Source organism: Lynx rufus, unplaced genomic scaffold (genome assembly GCF_022079265.1).
Source record: "Lynx rufus isolate CCGP_SWC_20201006 ecotype Redwood Valley unplaced genomic scaffold, mLynRuf1.p SCAF_2, whole genome shotgun sequence".
NCBI lineage: Eukaryota > Metazoa > Chordata > Mammalia > Carnivora > Felidae > Lynx > Lynx rufus.
The window spans coordinates 189,782,875-189,789,369 of record NW_025814834.1 but is presented as its reverse complement, the minus strand read 5'-3'; the positions used below and the strand labels follow the sequence as shown (position 1 = coordinate 189,789,369).

Sequence of the window (6,495 nt, the reverse complement as noted above, 5' to 3'; positions counted from 1 at the left end):
AACTTCCATACTGTTTTTCAGAGTGGCTGCACCAGTAATTATTATTATTATTATTATTATTATTATCAACCCAATTAAAAAAAAAGAATGTTCACTGTAGCATTGCAAAGAAAGCATAAAATGGAAACAACTTAAATGTCCATAAAGAGAAGAAAGCATATGGATAACAACCTAAATGTCCATAAATGGAAGAAAGGGTAAATAAACTGCAGCAAGTTTCTTCAGTGGACTACTCTACAACAGGCACATAGTTAAACTAAAGCTACCTATGTCCGTGTGGATAAATCTTAAGACAGGATGCTGAGTGAAGAAGCAAGTTCATAATGATGTGCTCAGGACAGCAATATTGACAATAAGTTTAAAACTTGAAAACTATGCTATCTATAATTCAGATACACACGGATGTACTAATTAATATAAAAATATGCATGGGAATGATAAAACCAAAATTATTATTTCTGGGCAAGGAAAGGGGAAATGGGACCAGGAAGAAGTTCTCAGGGACTTCAACCCAGTCTTTATTTTATTTATTTATTTTTTTGTCATAAGCAAAACAAGGGTCTATTAGGTCTTGCCAGAGCTGGGTTCAGGGAACACAGGGATATGCTGTCACTTTCCTTCCATACTTTTCTGTATTTCATCATAATTTCATCATCACGGTCAACACTGTCCTCTTCCACCTTCTGTTCATTTATAGACTGTGATATTGTGCGACTGAATTAATTCTGAGTTGTAATAAATTGAAAAACCTAAACAAAACAATCAAAATCCTTCTTGTGTGATCTCCTCTCAAATATTCTTTGTCTTGAAAAGACGCAATTGCTATGAAAACCTGTATTGTCCCCTTATTTATGTCACTTCAATCCAGATAATTCTCACCGATCATAAGGGTGAATTTGTAATCTTATGAGAAACGTATGTTCTTACTTGGTTCTCTTTTTTGAGAAAAAAAAATATAGAAGTAAGAGACTTCCGAGGAAGATGGCAGAGTAGGAGGACCCTAGGCTCACCTTGTCCTAGGGAAACAACTGGAGAACGCTCACATCAGGGTAAATAACCCAGAAAACGACCTGAAGACTGGTGGAATTAGCCCCATGACTAAATGTAGAGAAGAGGCCACATCGAAGAGGGTCTTACTATTTAATGGGCTCTTTATAGATACTGATTAATTGGTTGGGAAGACAAGGTCCAGCAGTAATGTAACACAATTTTAGAAAATTTGGGAAATGGTATCCCTTAAAATCCTCCCCTCCCCCAAAACGTCATATCCTCAACTATTCTAGTTCTCACTAGCCTTTTATGCTTGCGTAGGTTTTAATGCAGTTGTGACCAATTTGCACACGTAACTTTGTAGCCTGTGCTATCCTGTTAATATCCCTATGTCTTCTTCCTGCTGTCCCCAACCTTCCTTGATAACGTCTAATAGTCCATCATATCTTTCTCCAATTATTTAACCTTTCTCCTACTATGGGACATTTACGTTTCTTTCCATTCCTATTCATAGAAATAAAAACCCGTGACAGAAAACTTTTTGAACATGTATTTTTTGTATCCCGAATTATTTTAGAACTGGGATTGCCAGGTTACGGAGTTCAAACCTTTTCATGAATTGCTTCTCCCAAGGGACCTAGCTGTTTCCGCTGCCCCACAGCAGTGTTTGACAGCACTGAGGGGCTTGCTGTTAGCTCTGGGCTCAAATCAGAACTCTGTCGCCATAACCACCAGATCCTGTTAATTACTTTTTTTCTAAAAGATTATCCTTACTTACAATCTTTGTGACTGTCACAAGAAGACAGCTGACAAGTGCCTGTTCTACACTATGTATAAAACTTTCTGAAAGATGATCTGAGACACGGGGCGCCTGGGTGGCTCAGGCTGTTGGGCAACTGACTTCACCTCGGGTCATGATCTCAAGGTTCATGGGTTCAAGCCCCACATCGGGCTCCATGCTGACAGCTCGGAGCCTGGAGCCTGCTTCCGATTCTGTGTCTCCCTTTCTCTGCACCTCCCGTGCTCGTGCCCAGTCTCTCTCTGACTCTCAAAAAATGAATAAATGTTAATAAGTTTTTTTTTTAAAAAGATGATCTGAGACAAAAGCATAGAAAATATAGTCAATAATATTGTAATAGTGCTGTATGGAGATGGACGGCGACCACAATTATCATGATGAGCACTGAGTAATGTATAGATTTGGAGAATGCTATACACCTGAAACTAAGGTCTCTGTATGGCAACTTTAATAAAAAAAGTAAAATAAAATAAAATGACGATCTGAGACAATGGTATATCAAATGCCATGTATATAATTAGAAACAACTCTTATATCATAGTTATACCCTTGCATTTGCACATCTTAAAACTATGCTCAAATCTGGGGTGGGGGGGTAAGGGGGAACATTTTATTTTTTTCATCTAACTTATTATAAATAAACTTCTTGAAAGTTGAGTTTTTAATAACACTGTGCTGAGGGCTTCTGCATCTTTCCTTAAGTACAAGAGGAACATATTGAGAGATACCAAAATATGAGAAATAAAATATAAATAAAAATATTGAAAGCTCAATCTGTTCTCAGGGTGATTAATTAAATGGTATTTGATTAAAAATCACAGCACATTTTGTTTTTTCTACCAAAGTAGGTTAATTGGGGCATATTTTGGAAGTAATTAAGTGGTGGTAAAACTTGCAGGGACATATGTACAAGGATGTTCTTTGCAGCACTGTGGAGGCAAAAAAAAAAACAAAAAAAAACACCCTCAAAACAGAGTGAAAAGCTGTCTTGGAAACTGGTTGAAGAAGTGTTGTCACATGCATGCTATGAGATACAATGCAGCAAATAAAACATAGGCTTCGTCTCTGCCACTTACTAAATGGGGGAAGCAAGATCTAGAGATTATGTAATAAAAACAATAAAGACAAAAATAATACGTGTGTATATATAATTGTATACGCTCATGTCATTAACATGGATTATCTGTGCATAGGAGGGAAGAGGAGAGAGGGAAGAAGGAGCAAGAAAAGAAAATAAACCCTCCATTCTTATAGACAATGTGGGCAAGTGTTAAAGTGAAACCCTATGAATGGATAGTAAAAGAAGCAAGAAGATAGGTCACTCAAACAGTGTGAACAGCTCAGTTGAAAACTTCCCCAGAGTGACTCCCTGAGCTAAATCACTTACAGGTCACCCATATTGAAGACTGACATCAAATTCCACTTCTGGGGCACCTGGTGCATCAGTTGGTTGAGCAACGGATTTTGACTTGGGTCCTGATCTCACCGTTCATGAGTTCGAGCCCTGCACTGGGTTCTCTGTTGTCAGCACAGAACCCACTTCGGATCCTCTGTCCCCCTCTCTGTCTTTGCCTTTTCTCCATTCACGCTCTCTCTCACTAAAATAAATAAATAAGTAAATAAATAAATCATTTTGAAAAATCCCACTTTCTAGCCTCTTTATGTAATTTTATTTTGAGAGAGACAGAGACAGCACAAGTGGGGGAGGGGCAGAGAGAGAAGGAGAGAGAGAGAATCCCAAGCAGGCTCCGTGCTGCCAGCACAGTGCCTGATGCAGGGCTCCAGCTCATGAAACCGTGAGATCCTGACTTGAGCTGAGATCAAGAGTCAAGTGCTTAACTGACTGAGCCCCCCAGGTGCCCCTCTAGCCTCTTTATTTAGTTGCACATAAGCTAGTACAGTAGACAGCATAGAGTTCTTTAAGATAAATAGATAAAAATAAAACCTTACAGGATGAAGTAGACACACTGTAGGAGTCAAGAGTTCTCTAAAGAAGCCGAACCAATAGGATAGAGACAGATTTTAAGGAACTGGAGACTGGCAAGTGGCAAGCCCAAATTCTTCAGGGTAAGCCAACAGGCCGGAGGCCAAAGGAAGAGTTGATGATGCAGCTTCAGCTTGAAAGCGGTCTGGAGGTAGAATTGCTTCTTCCTGGGGGGACTTCAGTCTTTTTCTCTGAAGGCCTTTAACTGATTGGATAAGGCCTTCCTTATAACTGATTGGATATTTTATAATACAAGGCCCACCCACATTATGGAGGGTAATCTGCTTCACTCAAAGTCTACTGATTTCAATATCAATCTCACCTAGAAAGCATCCACAGCCCATCCAGAATGGTATTTGACCAAATATCTGGTTATTATGGGTACCTAGCCAAGTTGACATATAAAATAAACTATCACACCAATCAAACAATATCCTTTCAAAAATATCGGGCCCATTTTACCTACCATTTTATTTATTTATTTATTTATTTATTTATTTATTTTATTATTATTTTTATAATTTAACTTTATTTTTTATTTTTTTAAATTTACATCCAAATTAGTTAGTATATAGTGAAGCAATAATTTCAGGAGTAGATTCCTTAACGCCCCTTACCCATTTAGCCCATTTATCTATTTTTTTAATGTTTATTTATTTTTGAGACAGAGAGAGACAGAGCATGAACGGGGGAGGGTCAGAGAGAGAGGGAGACACAGAATCTGAAGCAGGCTCCAGGCTCTGAGCTGGCAGCACAGGGCCCGACACGGGGCTCGAACTCACGGACCGTGAGATCGTGACCTGAGCCGATGTCGGATGCTTAACTGACTGACCCACCCACGCACCCCTTATCTACCATTTTAAAATGAGCTGGACGAGATGACCACATTTTTTTTTCTCTTGAGTTACATTAGAAAATATAATCGGAGCACAAACACTATTCAGTGTTCTTAAGGTCTTGATCCTTCACCAACTTGGCTGAGCGCGTGTGTTTGTGTGTGTGTGTGTGCGCGCGTGCGCGCGCGCGTGTGTGTGTGTGTGTGTGTGTGTGTGCATGTACACTTGACAGTGTGTCTATCAGCAAATGTCCTGAGCACGGGACATGGATTTACCTATACTGAAAGCTACCTGCATATGACTTTTTGTGGGATTAATCCAATTTCTCTTACTCTTCTAGACATTCTTATCTCCCTCCTCACTAGCTCAGACATCCTCCGTGTCTTCAAGACTCAACTCAGATATCCTTGCTTCCCAGAAATTGCCCCCTAACCACCACCACCCTTCCCCATCTCTCCAAGTCATGCCCCTCACCCCAAGTCTCATGAGGTGCCTCTCTGTGGTGTCCCCACTGTCCCTTCCATCTTCCCTCCCTCACGTATACCTTGCACCTAACACCTGCCACAATGTATTTTAATATCCTCTTTATGCATCTGTTTTACCCCCCGTAGACTAAGTTCCTCGACGGCAGGGATGATAGCTCATCCACATTGTGTTCCCATGCCTCAGCAGTATTTATTAGAAGAAGTCATAACATAAATTCTGCTTTCCTTATGAAGTTTTTCAAAGAATCTTATCCAGCCCCCTCCAGGCCACTGTTATTGAAGGCAGTTGCGCCTCGCACTTTGAGGGACCAGGACAACCTCCTTTAAAGGGTGTCTAAGCATTTTTTTTTCTTTTTTTACTTCTATTTGCATTTACTTTATGCATTTATTCCCAGGCCATAAGTGTTTGTTTCTCCAGCTTCTTCTGGGATCTCTTTTTCTTCTGCAACCTCCTCTCCCGGTTTGGGGACTAGCTGCTCTTTCCCAGGAAGGACCATCTCCGCGTGGCAGGAGAGCTCACGTGTGGGTTGAACCGACCATGAGCCCTGTAAGTTCTGTGCCGCAGCTTGGGGGCTTTTGTTCACCTGGATGTGCCCAATAACCAGAGAATCTACATCTAAACCCTTAAGTTCAGCATTCTTCTCTGCATGTTTAAGCATGTGCAGTAAACATTCAGCGCTCTTTTTGGGCCACCAACCCCGTGTCCAGCCCCACGGTTCGGCCTGGGCACACCCACACCTACCAACTCCACCACTGCAGTGACACGGAATGGCACACGCTGTGTCTACAAAGTGACATCTTTCAGATACTTGGTGGCTTTTTGGATATGAATACCCTCGATGGCCCTAGCAGTTTCACGTGTGTTCTTAAAGTGAACACAGGGGCACCCTGGTGGCTCAGTCAGTTAAGTGTCCAACTTCGGCTCAGCTCATGATCTCACGGTTTGTGAGTTTGAGCCCCACGTCGGGCTCTGTGCTGACCGCTCAGAGCCTGGAGCAGGCTTCGGATTCTATCTCTCTCTCTCTCTCTCTGCCCTTCCCCGGCTCACACTCTTTCTCTGTCTCTCAAAAATGAGTAAAAACATTAAAAAAAAAGTTAAAGTGGACACAGAGATTTGAACCTCTTGATTTGCATGAGGGTGTAGGGTTTTCTGGGTCAAGGGAATAGCGAGCAAACCATTTTCAGAGACTGCCTCTCGCCACTTAGGGGAAGAGCTGTCCAAGCATCTTAAAGGCACGGCTGCCGCCAGTGCTCTTTATACATTATGAATGTTCACAAAGCAGAATAAGGACTGGGCAGTCTTCTGAGGGAGGGGCTGCTGTGCCATTTTGATTAAAGTGAAGATTGATGTCCCCAAGTCAGACCTTAATGAGGCCTTCAGTGCTCTCATAAAATTTCCAC

The 6,495-nt window shown here is 41.3% G+C and overlaps 1 pseudogene; it reads right to left on the bottom strand.

Moving 5' to 3' along the window:
• Positions 1-5,471: 5,471 nt before the first annotated feature.
• Positions 5,472-6,269, bottom strand: LOC124514370 (60S ribosomal protein L17-like; annotated as a pseudogene).
• Positions 6,270-6,495: the final 226 nt, after the last annotated feature.